The sequence below is a fragment of the Triturus cristatus genome, chromosome 12, assembly GCF_964204655.1.
Source record: "Triturus cristatus chromosome 12, aTriCri1.1, whole genome shotgun sequence".
NCBI lineage: Eukaryota > Metazoa > Chordata > Amphibia > Caudata > Salamandridae > Triturus > Triturus cristatus.
Window position 1 is genome coordinate 45,112,620 of NC_140595.1, and position 14,388 is coordinate 45,127,007.

The 14,388-nt window shown below is 44.7% G+C and overlaps 1 long non-coding RNA gene across 1 annotated transcript in view; it reads left to right on the top strand.

Annotated features, from left to right (window-relative positions):
* The window catches only part of LOC146772375 (uncharacterized), a 41,958-nt gene that overhangs the window by 5,501 nt on the left and 22,069 nt on the right, over positions 1–14,388 (top strand). The window contains exon 2 of the long non-coding RNA XR_014972013.1: positions 12,613–12,685. This is a non-coding gene — a long non-coding RNA (uncharacterized LOC146772375). The remainder of the gene's footprint in view (positions 1–12,612; positions 12,686–14,388) is intronic.

Sequence of the window (14,388 nt, forward strand, 5' to 3'; positions counted from 1 at the left end):
TTAGCATGAGCTTTGCTGCCATGATGCTGCTTTTGCGCACGTTACTACATGACTTTATTTTTGCAAGACTCTGTTTATGCCTTTCACATGAGAACTGTCTGCTTTTCACGTTTTCTCCTGAGTCCCTGGAGTTTAGTCTGAACACATTTTGCAAGGTCAATAAACAATGCCCCTTGGTATTCTGTTCTGGTCAGTCCCTAGCACCTAGAAGTAACATGCTAAACACAGCTGCACTGCTGGAGACTCTTGCTTTGATATTACAGGGATGCATGTTGTTTTAACACACACTTGGAGATGCCCTTTCCATTGGAAGAGCTATGCTTTTCCTACAATGTAAACCTTACATCCAGGCTTTAAGGTATGGGGTCTGCTGACAAAGCCCAGAGATCTTTCTTTATATAATAAACTTCTTCCAGTCAAGGGGAGGGTGGTTAGGCCTTGTAGTCCTTTATCCACTTTCTTTATATAATGACTTCCCCCTTCATACTCTATGGAATTGTAACAATGCTAATTGTTTTGAGTTTATGCATTTTGCTGCTGATAGTGCCTTGTATACTGTATTGTAGATCATAATAGTTAAAATAAACTTTTGAACTATTACAGTGACTCTGCCAATTCTTATTGTGGGCAAGTACGAGTGAGCGAGCGAAAGGGTATGTCCTGCTACTGCGATTCCTAAGGGAGTCAGGAGTGTTGTGTTCTGGGTTGTCTAATCATTTGTAGCTTCGTGATTTTGGAGGAGAACGAAAGAGACACTATAGCAAGTCGTTTGGGGATTTTGGGTACTAAGGTGACAGGTTGGTACACCCCTATACACCGAGGTCCTGTTTTCCTGCGCATAGTTCTGTGTAGGTGCAGAATCCCTGCAACACCACTAGGGGTTGGCCATCAACCATGACTTGGCACTAGGGGTGCGGTGGATGTGACCTGGTCTTGGCGCCTCTACGTGAACGTCGAGGACTGTACCACCCGACTCGCCGTCATCCACCAGTGCTGACTCCTTGTCCCCCCGGCGGCTGCCTTTTTCATGGGCTCTTTCACTCCGGGCGTCGTTTATCTTGCTTCACAATGAACATTTTTGTCTTTTTGCAGGGTAGTCTCCCATGTGTGAGGTGGGGCCTCCACGCCACAGACACGGTCTGGAGGTTTGTGGCATCTTGGAGTGGTCCTTGCTTCTCTGAGGCAGTGGTACCTACATGATTAATGGGATCATCTTGGATGGCTTGCTGGAGTGTGGCTTCCATATGGGTAGCTCGCATTTTCAACAGTTCGTTCGACCTGCCCATGGCGAGGATGTCATCCATCATCATGCCTGCAGGATGTGTTTGCACAGTTTAGCTGATGCTCAGCCCTAGATGAATTGAGCATGGATTTCATCCTGCTTGTCGGGGAGGGTGCCCGTGGTTGCTAGCTTGGAAAGCCTGGCATAGAACTCATCCACTGATTCTTTGGGCATCTGCCATTCCTGTCTAAGCGAGAACTGCTCATAGTCAGGATTTGCTAGAGGTGCGAAGTGGGCGGTGAGGGCATTCGTGAGTGTGATGTAGGTGTATGGAGTGCCGACTTCGCATACTTTCTTGGATAGTTTATGGTTGGAGGGTACTACAGAGAGGAAGGAGAATGGCTCGCTCCTTTCTGTGTCAAGTTCGACTGCTCCAAAATATGTCTTGAGGCTTTCTACTCATGTAGTCCGTTTGCGGCTTGGGAGGATCGTGCACCAGAGACTACGATAGGTTTGATGGTGAGTATCGACGCCATGTGTGCAGTTGTTAGGTGCTTGTAGTGCCGTTGGTGTCAGAGGTGGAAAGATGGATGGGGCGTGGTGGTGGTTACTTACTGGCTTCCTGCTGCCTTCCTTACTTGCGGCTGGTGGTGACATGGACGAGTGAGAAATCCAGTGGTGGACTTGTCAACTTCCCTGCACTGGGAGTTGTGGACAACGTGCTGGGAAGTCCTGAGGGGCGTGGGTAAAGCCACTTCCACTCTTGTCCGAGGCGCTGGCGGGGCTCTTGCTTTGTTCCCCCTTTCAGGTAGCTGTACGTGGCTGGCTGATGACCTCAACGGGATTTTGGGGCTCTGGCAGGGTAGTGGCGTAACTCCTTAGGCCCCAAAATGTCCCAAAAACTGTGCTGTGGGGCCGTTTGGGCAACTTACTAGGGCACTGGAGAATTCAGATTTCCTCCCTTACCGCTAGGAATGCCAGAGAGCGTGATAAAACCAGATTTGGCCGGGTGCTGTGCCGAGGACGACGGATCTAGTCCCTTGTCGCCAGTTGCTGTGTTCCGGGCCTGGCTGCTGGTCGAGGTAACTCGAGCTGCTCCCGGTGTGTGCTGCGTAGGCCTCACACTGCGCAGTAATAAACAGGGTCACACTCCCAGTTTTAATCTGGCGCAGAACTGCCTGTGCACAGCCCTGGCCTTTTATTTATGCCCTGCGGTCACAAGACTGCAGGCGGACTAGAAAATGGGTGCGTACAAGCCAGGGTGTGCACTCCAAACACCCCTTCGTGGCCTGCATCATTACAGTGATGCACTGGTAACAAAAGCTTGTTCTGTATCCCATACATTTTCCTGAAATATCTTGTTTTTTTCTTTGATGAATGCTCTTACCCTCTTCTTAGCCATTGGGTTAATTATATCTCTCCCCCTACCCACCCTCACGCTAGCCTACTAAACCTGAGCCTGCTCCACTCCTTCGAGCTTTCTAAATGATATCCAATTGCCCTCGTCTTTAGGTCTCGCCTGGCGTTAGCAGCGCGCATGCGCTGCCCTCGCCATGCGAGGGCCTTTTGCCATCGATTCAGCCAAAGCTAAACATGCACGTGTACGGATGTACAAAGATGGCTGCTCTCGCCATTCATTTCTGTCAAAAGCAAAAATCCCTTTGGGCTCTTTTTAAAGCATACAGAAATATCTTACTCACATCCACTTGCGGCCCAATCACCAGCACCGAATAGAGACCAAAAACATAATATAAATTCTAACATACATTTTTATTGTTAGGATCCTTATAAATTCAACATAGATTAAAAAGCATATATTTCATCAATACATATATATTAAAAACATTTCATGCACAAACAAATGGGAAAAGTTCATCAGGCTTTAACTCTCCAACATACTGATGAATTTGATAAGCACTCCAAGTCCATAGAGAATAATACTATTAGCCCTGGTTCGATGTTAAATAGTGTTCCCTTTCTCCTACTCAGACCAGGTGTTGCTTGGGTGCTTTCTTAACCAAAGGGACGCGTTTCGGTGGTATCATTTGGTTCACCACCTTCTTCAGGCTTAAAACTACTAGTCAGTGTCTCCCAAAACATTCATCAGATAATTGGTATATAGAGGGAGATATATCTCCTCCCCACTGGCGGCTTCTTTCTCAGTATGGCCGCAATAATAATGCTCAGATTAGGGGCATGCACGTCATTCCTTATTAGCCTCTGTCTTGCGATGATTCTATAAGGACAGGTGAGAAAAATGCGAAAACCAGGGAACACAACCTCACTGATTACGCTTGGTAATAAATCCGACGTGTCTTGACCAATTGAGCTATGGCCCTCAAAACGATAAAAAGTCCTAATATGTGGGCTTTACATAAGCCAGCACCTTGTCAGATCGTGCTTTCAAAATTCCAGGTTGACCTGCCGGGACTTAAAAGTCTCCTCGCGTGCTCCTTCCTCCTGTTTACAAACCGACAAATCTCACCATTCAGCCAAAGCTAAACATGCACACGTACGTACAGACAGTGGACAGTCCGACGCCATCTTGTTTTGCTTGTGCCAATAGCTTTGTATTGTCATGGCAACCAAGCTGTGCTATTATGTGTTGACACACGTGGTATGCAGCTTGCCCAGATGTACGGACTTTTTTGTGCTACATGTTTCACTTGAGTCGGAACTCACGGGGAGGGACGGGTGACCTCGCACCGCGTGAGATCCCCCTGCCCCCACCGGATACCGAAGAGCCGTGTATGTTTACGAGTTAGTCACACCTCTCACGGCGCGAGATCCCCCAGGGCCCTTGCCATTCTGTCCCCACCCCCAACTGGATACCGCAGAGCCCCCGCATTCCTCACCTGGTGTGAAGGTCAATGTCCGGGCTGGAACCTTTTCCCAACCAGTCCAGGCAACACCCAACTTCCTCGCAACAGGGAACCAGGCCCCCAGCCCTGCGGCAACAGTTTACCTCTCAATCCGTTCCCGGAACCAGGCCCCCAGCCCTGCGGCAACAGTTTGCCTCTCAATCCATTCCCGGACTCCGGAGCATGCCGCCAGCTCATCCAGTGGGGAGGGGAGGGGCACAGAAACAGCATGGCAACAACCAGCTACACTCTTGATCCCAGGTGCGGGGGTCACGCTGTTGGCCCTGCTGTTGGGGGAAGGGCACCAGAGCAGTCCACACGGGCCAGCTCACCTCAGTCCTCTGGGCCCAGGCAGATGCAGCAAGACCCCCAAGGCAGTACTTCTTGAGTCAGTCTCCCTCCGTGACAGGACTTCAAGGGGTCATCGCCTCAGGCTCGTCCTGCCCTTGTTGACACTTGAGGTATGCGGGTTGTGAAATGTGAGAGGGCTGTGTTATTTGCGTCTCCATCTCCATGTCAGTGATACGTTCTGTGCTCTGCAAGTTTTGTGAAGCATTGTGAAGGAGCTCACTGGCTATGACAGCCCCCCCAACCCCAACCCTGGGGGGGCATGGGGTGCATATTCACCACCCGTGGTTCTGTTCTCACACAGCACTGCCCCTTTCCAACCTCTGGAACAGGAATGTTCACCCACGGCCCCCTACAGACCACCCCGCCCCCAGCCCTCCTCACACATCATAAATAATCTTCATCTTGTTTGGGCGCTTTACGTTAACCCTCCCGCCGCCCTAATGATGTAAGACACGGTATGAGTGTTTATGTCGGCGTATCCTGTCAGTTTTACAGTCCAGTAATTGATGTGCCTTTGATGTGCTTTGCTGCTGAAAGAAGTTACAGGGGCATTGCCTCTTGGAGCATCGCCCACAGCATAAAGGCCGGGTTTTTGCCACTGACTCTTTGAATGAATTCCTTCTTAATTCTCAAGGCATCCTTGGGCATTAAACCTCACTGTCTCGTGTCAATCACTGCTTGCAGTCGGCTATAAATTGCTACATTGAGATAACAACCTTCCTGTGTGTGCATTAAAAATGCAATAGGTCTCGCCTTTCATTAAGTTACAGCCATTTGCTTTGCTATACAATACCATTAGCCAAGCAAATGGCTTTACCTTAATCAAAGGTGAGACCTATTGCATTTTCAATGCTTGTTTGTGATAGCCATTTATGTTAGACTGTTGATGATCTGTGTGTGCTTGTGTTTGTGTCGTTTGTAACTTGCTCTGGCCAGTTGTAAAGTGCTCTGATGGCCTCTGGCTAAGTGAGCTCTATAGAAATAAACGACTTTGTAAATTTAATATATAGATATATATGTTGTATATGGATTTCATTGGGAGCCTTTAGATTGAAGAACCGGATCGAATTCTCTCTGTTACCCTTAGTGATGTCGCTATATAACTAGTGATAAGAACTGTTGTGATGCCACCCGCTATCTTTCTGGTCTTCCATGTCGCTTGGGTCTGGTCATGGGAAGCCTGAGTGCAGGGAAGCCTGAGTGCAGGGGTGCAATGGTAGTTGGTGTTCGCGCCTGCTATCTCCCGCCTCTCCTAGGTATTTACAGACCCAATGGAGAGCCAAGAACGCGGGTGTTCTATGTCTTTTCTAAGTTCCTTCTTCCCTGTCAACACAGGTCTTTGCAGGTCCACGCTAAGGTGGGAAACAGAGCTTTGCTGAAAATCCACTTTTACAGAGCTGTTGTCAGCACAGTGCCAGCTCTCCATTCTCACACTGACAGCGAGGAGCGCAGCTTTGGGATGGGACGGGATGGGATTTTGCTGGTGAACCTAGAGGCCTGTTTTTTTTTTCCTCCAGTTTTTTGCAGAGGTTAGTAGGAGGCCAGGTACAGTTTGTTTGTAGGAGGGTTGTGGCAGGGTATGTAATGAGTGGGTGTTCTAGATGGTTCACCCAGTTATTCTTCTGTCCCTGAGTATTTTGGAAGTATGAAGAAATTATTTGAGGAGGGTCCAATAAGCCACATAAATTTATAGATGCTGTTATTGTCTATTTGATGTCACTCTGAACCCCTTGACGAAAAATATCCTGTAATTCAGTTGCCCATCTTTAATTCAGTTTTCTAATACAAGGGAGCATGGGATCTCTATGTAAAAGCCAGTTTCTAATACTTTGTTCAAGTCGAGTTGGCATCTCTTGTCACCTGTCCTCAAACGCCACTGCGAGGGTGAGGTTCGGTACAGGGGGCCAGTTATCTTCACCGTTTAGGGTAGAGCGAGGAGTCAGACAGGGTTGTGTCCTGGCTCCCTTCCTTTTTACCATCTACGCCAATGGCCTGGAGGCAGCCATGTTGGAGGGGAGCCAGGACTTGCCTCAGATCAACAACCGCCCAATTCCCGCATTACTATATGCGGACGATGCGGTAATCCTCGCTCGTACCCCACTAGAACTACAACGCTCCCTAAACCGCTATTATAATTTCATGTCCAACTTAGACCTAAAAATTAACCCTAATAAAACCTTTATAATGACCTCTGGCAAAAAACCATTTAAGGGACAAGGTATATACATTACTAACACTAAGATTGATCATACAACAACTTATCCCTATCTAGGAGTGGTGATAGACGAAAGGGGGACCTGGAAAAGGGCAATCGTGGCTAGAAATCTCCAGTTTCTGAAAGCTACAATGGCGCTAGTCTCTTTCACCCAGAGACTTGGAAAGAGACCTCCCAAAGAAATCCTGAAAATTTTCCTCCCATAGTGCATTACCACCGCCACTTACGGTGCGGGTTTATGGGGATACGCGCAAGTGGACTCCATTCAAAAAACGGAAAACAGCTTTTTGAGATACTTATTATCAGTCCCCCCAATCTACATCTACCTATAGTTGTCATCAAGAACTCGGCTTGCCATTCATCACTGACTCCATCCGATTGCAACCGATTCTGCTGTGGCACCGCATCTGGACCTCAGAAAAGTTGCTTTTCACCCAAGCAATCATTAAGGACTGCCAAAAATTGGAACACTCTCAAAAAATTCCTTGGCTACATTACGTTCAGAAATTCTTTTATGATTTGGGCAACTCTAACTTCTACTCAACTCCCCAGGACATGGTATCGATCCCCCGTAAGCTACTAAAGGCTGAATGCCTAAAACATCTGGACGATCTCCGTCTGGCCATCGAAGCCAACAAACTTTCTGTACAGCACTCGCTATTAATACAAACCTCTTACAAAATAGAGCCATTCCTAACCCTAAACTTGCCAACCTATGATGTCTTTCTACTCACCAGATTTAGATTTAATAATTTTCATTGTCTCATCACTTTTCCCAAGATTAATGATTGGTCTAGTGAGCTCTCCCCCTGCCCCTGTGACGATTTCTCCCCACAGTCCCTTTTACATGTTACTGTCCTTTGCAAATTTTTTTCTGAACCCAGAAAACGATGGCTGAACCCTCTTTTGTTACAAATGTCTTTACGTGAATGCCGTCCAGCTTTTCTGGCACTACAAATGTTGGACTCTCCTGTAATATGTTTTAACATTGCAAAGTTTTTAAAATTCTGTATAAGGCGCCGAACAAATCTACAATCATAACATTTCGATCCTATGATTGCCAGTTGTATTTTAACAAATTCATGAAAAATGTGTCTCATAACTATTCTCCTAATTGAAAATTCAAACGAACTATGCTTATAACTAAGATATTTTGCATTCGACTCGTTTTTCTATCTCGGTTTTTATGAAAACGTTGGCTTGTAAAAAACCTGAGTGTGATATTCATATTGACAAATGTTATTTATTATGTTGTATTTGTACTTCGCTTTTATGGCTGTGCTTGGCATTCCGAATAAAGCTTTTATTATTATTATTGTCACCTGTTATAATGAAATACATGCTCAACTGTAATAGGTTATTACAGTTGAGTTGTGATGCCACAGTGTCTCTGGTCAGAGTCAGGAATAAGTGTGAAAGGCAGGTCAGGGAGCAAAATTACAGCTGTATGTAGTTTTAACAGCTAGTTCTTATCTATTGTTCTCAAATTAACTGAAGTCACTAAGTATTTATGGCAAAATGTATATTTTTTTCCCCATGGTTTGTCATTATTGCTAAGATAGAATGTGTGCATGTTTCTGCACATTCTGAGAAACAGCATTTTCTTAATGACATTCAAAGTGATTTTAATGTGTTTGGCTACAAAATACTACTTGCTTTTCGGGTGTTTCACACTACAGGTTCTACTTTATTCTTCATTCTGCAAACCTACTATCTCTTTGATCTGAAAGAGCAAAATACCAAGGACTTGTAAGTGGTTTGTGGGACAGGTGATGGTGTGACCAGTGATGGTGTGACCAGGTATTATCAGGAATAAAACAGCCTCAACCATGTCAAAAGGATGTAAGTCACCTTGGAGTTGCATGGCATTATAAAGGAACTCTGCCTTCGCCCTTGTTCCTATATATATGGTCATGGAACTCCTTGATCACTTGCATTTTCTTTGTATTGTATGGCGGGGGTACTTTCTGTAATACTTGGGAGCCTGAAATACTTGTGTTAAAGGCTCACCTTCAATGTCCCTGTTGCAGTCAAATTATGACATATCTAGTCCCCTGTAATAACGAAATGGTGCAGCTGTTAAACTGCAATAAGCTATTACAGTTGATTTGTGATGCCGCTGAGTGAGGCGAAAGGAGGACAGAAACATAATTACTGTGGCTGATAAAACAAGCACTGTATTTTATTTCTTGTAATCCATTTTCTAACGTGATCAGTATAAAGGAGAGTTTTATGGCAACTGGTTTATTTTCGACAATTAGATAGAACACCTTTGTTTCACCATATTGTGAAATACTGAATTTTGTTAATCTGATAGAACCTTATCGAATATCATTTTACAAAAAATGCTTTTTAGTGCAGTTAACGTTGCACTACAGATGCTGCTTTTTTCATGTCTGCAACCAATCTATCTCTTTCATATGAAAAAGCAAGCACCAAGGATTTAAGCCGTTTGTGGTTTAGGTGTGACCATGCATTATAAGAATTAAAACACCCTCTTTTCTGAAGGGATGTGAGTGCTGAAGGATGTAATATGGAGGACCATACCTGTGTTTTAATCTTTCATTGTTTATGTAGGAGTTTTCCTGTAGTCATGGACAGATGAACCTTAGGTCCCTGTCAGGAGGGTCTGAACCGGTTTGTGGGTGAGAAAGGTGGTAAACTACAGGGCCCTCTCCATAGAATGGTCCTCACAGGGAATGGGAAGACTGGTTGGGGTGAATAAGGAGAGACCAACCATGTGGATCACTAGAGTTTGGTGAGGACAGGAAAGCAAGGTGACCTAGCAGGTACCTGACCTTGAAGTGTAAGGGATAAAGGGAGAAGTTAAATTGCCAATAACTTGTGGTAGATTTTTCTGGTGTCAGGCTTGATTGGGTGTGCCTGGTCGAATGAGGTTCCAGGTAGGGTTTGGTGGAACGTCTGTATTTTGAGCCGAAGCTTAATTGGTTGGGTATATGATTCATAAAATTCAGAAGCAACAGTAAATGGAAGAACTTCATCGAAATTAAGCTGTTTTTCGAGCAAATACATTTTCTTAAGATGACAAACTGATATTTGTAGAGAAAATTAACACTTTTGGAACTAAATCTGAAGCTAATATTTGAGCCATAAATCATGTAAATTTGGACATGTCAAAGACTTACTGGCCTACGGCCTCTCACTCGAGAATGCCATCATTCTAAGAGGAGCGCCAGCTCCAACATTCTAAGATGGGCAAGCCCATAAGGTGAGGTAGAGGAGGGGGGAAACGGAGGAGGGAGGCAGGACCAAATTACAACACATACGTTTACATTTTCTGTGCGGTGTGTCTCCCGATAGACTCATTTCAGCAAAACCCTTTCGGGTGTGTGGTGAAGGGGTGATTAGTCTGACTTAGTGGATGGCCACCCAGGATTGGACTGCACCACTTTTATTAACCTAACCATTTTGTTTTAGTAGTGACAGGTTTCGTTTCTTTTAGTTAAAAAAAAATATATATATATATATATATATATATATATATATATATATATATATATATATATATATATATTATACATTGGAACAGCCTGCTACTACCAACCGGGCATGGAAATAGTGAAGTGAGGCCGATGCGTTATTGGTACTGTCCGATTATTAACATAAACGATTTATTGTAACCGAACGGCTACCTGCACTTCACGCCCTGCCTGTGGCCCAGTAAACGCGAGGACCGACCCTGAACAACAATGTGATGCTGCTGGATATGTGACTGGTAAATTAGTTGGGTTGTGGCATGGTGGTGTTTTTTGATTCGAATTGGACTCTTATTCACTTGCTACCCACAGCTCCCTACCGTATTCCGCCATGTCTCCAAATCCTCAACTCCATTATTTAAATATTCTGTGCCCCTTACACCTTTCTGGTGCCCACAGCAGAAACATGTTCTCTGGGGATGGACCAGGATGGGGGCGTTCCTGGCCCTTCCTCTATTTTAGCTAAATGTTCTTTGCATTCTAAACGGAATAAAAAAATATGTAATTATTGCGCGGTGTGAGAGCACGTAAGTTTGATAATTACAAAGGGACTCTAGCCTCCCCTGGAAGGACTTGAAACCGGCTGCAGCCCTCCTTATCTCTTTACAGTTTAATTAAGAATTATGTTTTGGCGTTGTCTTTTTAATTATCACATGGACAAGGAGAGTTCCAGGGTTCCAGTTGCTTTAACTGGAGCAGAGGAGGGTGCAGGACAAGCCGGGTGCTAATGAATTTCTCAGTAGGGCATTTGGGAGCGGTAATAAAATTAGCTCCTAGTATGGAGAAGGTGCCAGAGAGAACATGTGGTTATTTTCAATTAGTAACTAAAGCAACCAGCAGGCAATGAGGTTGGCTCACGCTACCTTCAGTTCTTTTCCATCCGTTGCACAAGGCCAAGAGGAAGAAACTGGCCATCGGCTCCTGGCTCTATATATCCACTCCCAGAACAGGAAATCATGAAGGCCCAGCTCAACTGTTGGGTCCATCCTTGGGCTTCAAACGCCTAGTGGTAAGCTCTTTTTAAGAAGACTAGCGTTCAGATGTTGGCAGTTGCTCGAACTCTCGTGTTTTATGGACGTCTTCAAAGGAAGACTTCTGCCATTTACGGATAACTTCTTGTTAAATGCATAAGACATTGCATTGGAAGGACCACCACCACCACAATGACTGGTAGTTCTAACACGAGCGGGAGACTGACTTCATAGTATCACAGATGTGATTTTACAGGTGAGTGCTACACTTGGAAATAATTTTAATTTCCCCAAAAACAAAAATGGTCATAATTTACACTTGCAGGCTTCACAGCACAGGACAAACGAACATTTGTAATGCCAATATGTTTTGATATGCACGATGTATTGGTGTTGTCAATGTTTTTTAAAGATGTTGCACAGCAGCATGAACTACTGTGCATCATGGCTCGAAGCTAATAGCGATATGGCGCAGCCAGCATCGGCTGCGTCAAAGTGCTTTGCACAGCAGCCCTTACTGCTTGACCACTTGTCTTAAAACAGAGCAGGTGTTAGGAGTTACAAGCAGCCCTCCCCTGGGGAGAACATGTGGCATAACCGCCTATAGCTTCCAACTGGGGAACCAGGTTCAAGTCTTAGTGTTGGCTCCACATCTTGTGATTCTAGGCAGATCTTGTAATCTCACTGCGCCTAAAAAATTAAAATGAATGTGTCCTTGTGTAATATAACTGATGGCCCACCACAGCCTCCCCAGGGTTCCCTTTCCTTGGCATACCAGCGCTTTAAGAGGTATGGACTATACACGCTTAGTTCTTGCTATTCTCTCCCCCGCTACCAGATCCTTTTAAAAAGGATTGCCGGAATATTTTGAGAAACTGGGGCATCATGCTTTAAGGAAACGGTTCACTGTTCCCCCGTACCAGGTCCTTTCTGAAGTATCTTATGGGGTTATCTTGAGAGACTGGTGCAGCGCAGTCTAACCAATCGATGTACCGTGCCGTCTATACCTCCATGTGTATTTTATCTATCACACCAGATTAGACAAGATGCATGATAGTTGTGGGGAGAGGCACGTATTTCAATAATTGGAAAGCACGGAGTATATGATTTATGACAAATGCTTTTTCATTCGCATCATTATTAAATATATAATCCACCAGCCAGGCTCTCGGATCATGACTGAACCGAGTGATTATGTGACTTTGTGTCCATACACCCGGGAGCAAACACAGCTATACGAGGCTTTCCCCATGTATTCATTACTCTGACTAAATATATTTGCATATATCAAATGTGTATTTTTAGATCATTACTTGCATACTTTGAGTGTTACTTTCCCCTTCAGATATACGGATTACTACACCAGTCTGGTTGACAATGAGTGACTTGTGGTCATTTCACATGAATGCCCTATGCATATGATCACTGGCTCTCCTCTTCCTGCTTTTAAAGGTTCTTTTTCTTCTTTCTCTCTTCTTCTATGATGGCTGCATAGGACAGAGTTACTTCCCACCGACTCCCGAGCCTCATGGCAAGGTTGGTTGAGGTGTGACCCCCGACCACAGCAGGTAAGCCCCTCCACTGTTGTGGTTTTTAAGCTTCACTATTACTAATGTGTATTGTTTTACTGTTTACCCAGTCCGCCCGCTAAATTGGTGTTAGGTGTGAATGGGCCACTACTAATGAAAACACACAGTAATGACAAGGGTCAAAGATGCCCGCCGCATGTTTTCTCTACATTTGAGATTGGTCAATAACACCTATGTATAGATATGTTTGCCTAGTGTTTGTACCTTAACCATCAACATTCAGCATGTATACTTCTTTGTGAAAAACCTCTTTCTGCATAGGTCAGTGAATCCCTCACTCTCGGATGTTCCTAGGGATCACTGGATGGTTTTGTATATATTGCAAATAGGATTTATACTTTTTTGATTTGAGCACATTTGAGCAACCGCACACCTAGATCCTGAAGAAAGCCCTGACACCTTATGGGTCATTGGCTGAAACATGTCGACCTTTGTGACACACAAACGGGTTTAATCATTCCTGTAGGGCAACTCCTGTTTTTAATCCTAGCCCAGGGACCCTCTAATATAGTTTTTTGCGAACCCGGGAGTTGATTTTAATGATCACTTTTTCACTTTCTATGCTGCTCTCGCCACCCCGCGTTCCACAACTGGGTATATGGGATATGCCTCTCTTTGCACAAAAACATCCCTGAGCGCCTTCCTCTCAGTGGGGGGGTTGTAGCCCGTATCGTGACTAGGTATCACGGTATGAGGAGATTCCCAATGATGAAGCATGCCACCTATGGAGGGTGTGGGAAACAGTCCTATAAAAGGGACGCTCCTAGGTGGTTAAGTTCCCAACCAGGCTATTATTGTATATAGGCCCAAGAGTTTATTTTTGTGTCTAGATAATGTAACTGGTGCTGTTGTAAAGCACTCCAATATCTTCGGTTCAAGTTGGCACTGCATAAATCTGCACACAAAAAAAAAAACCAGCAACAAGAGGGATGAGTTTGGGAGGCGGTGGGTTAGGTGGCTTAAAGAGAATGATGGCGAGGGTGGTGGCTCTGTATGAGAAATAGCAAAAGAGTACCTGATGAGGCCTGTGGCCAGTGGAAGGAAGCTGGCCATAGGAAGAAGTACTGGTCCATGCTCCACCATAGAGCTGAAGATTGAAGCCTATCAAGGAAGCCGGCAACGAGGAGGATGCCCCGATCAATAGAAAGCAAGAAAATTAGAGCAAGCGATGTGCAGGTGAAAGCTAACAATGGTAATGGAGACACATTTGTGGGTACAGCACACTATATGTAGCGCACCAGCATTCCAGGTACACCTTTAAGGGATGTTAAACTGCTGGGCACATTTACTTGCCTGCTTGTAGGAAGCTGGCTTTGTATATACTATACCAAAGTAAGGTATAGTGTGCACAGAGTCCAGTGGATCCCCAAAGGCTTACAGAGGTTAAAGGAGATAATAACTTACACTCTATTTGTGGTAGTGTGGGTGAGCAGTAAGGCTTTATCAAAGGGTAGTGTTAAGCATTTTTGGAAAAACACTCAGGCAAGAAATGATTTTGCACACTCAAAGACTGAACTCTGACCAATTGTTTTGTATATAGACATTTCTTTGTTGTATTTTATTTTTAGCACCAAGCAGGACTTGGTACCGGTAAGTGGAATTATACTTTCAAGACAAATTGATCAACAAGCAAGCTAGAGGAAAATGACCTTTCTTACATGTTTGTAGAATATTCAAATACA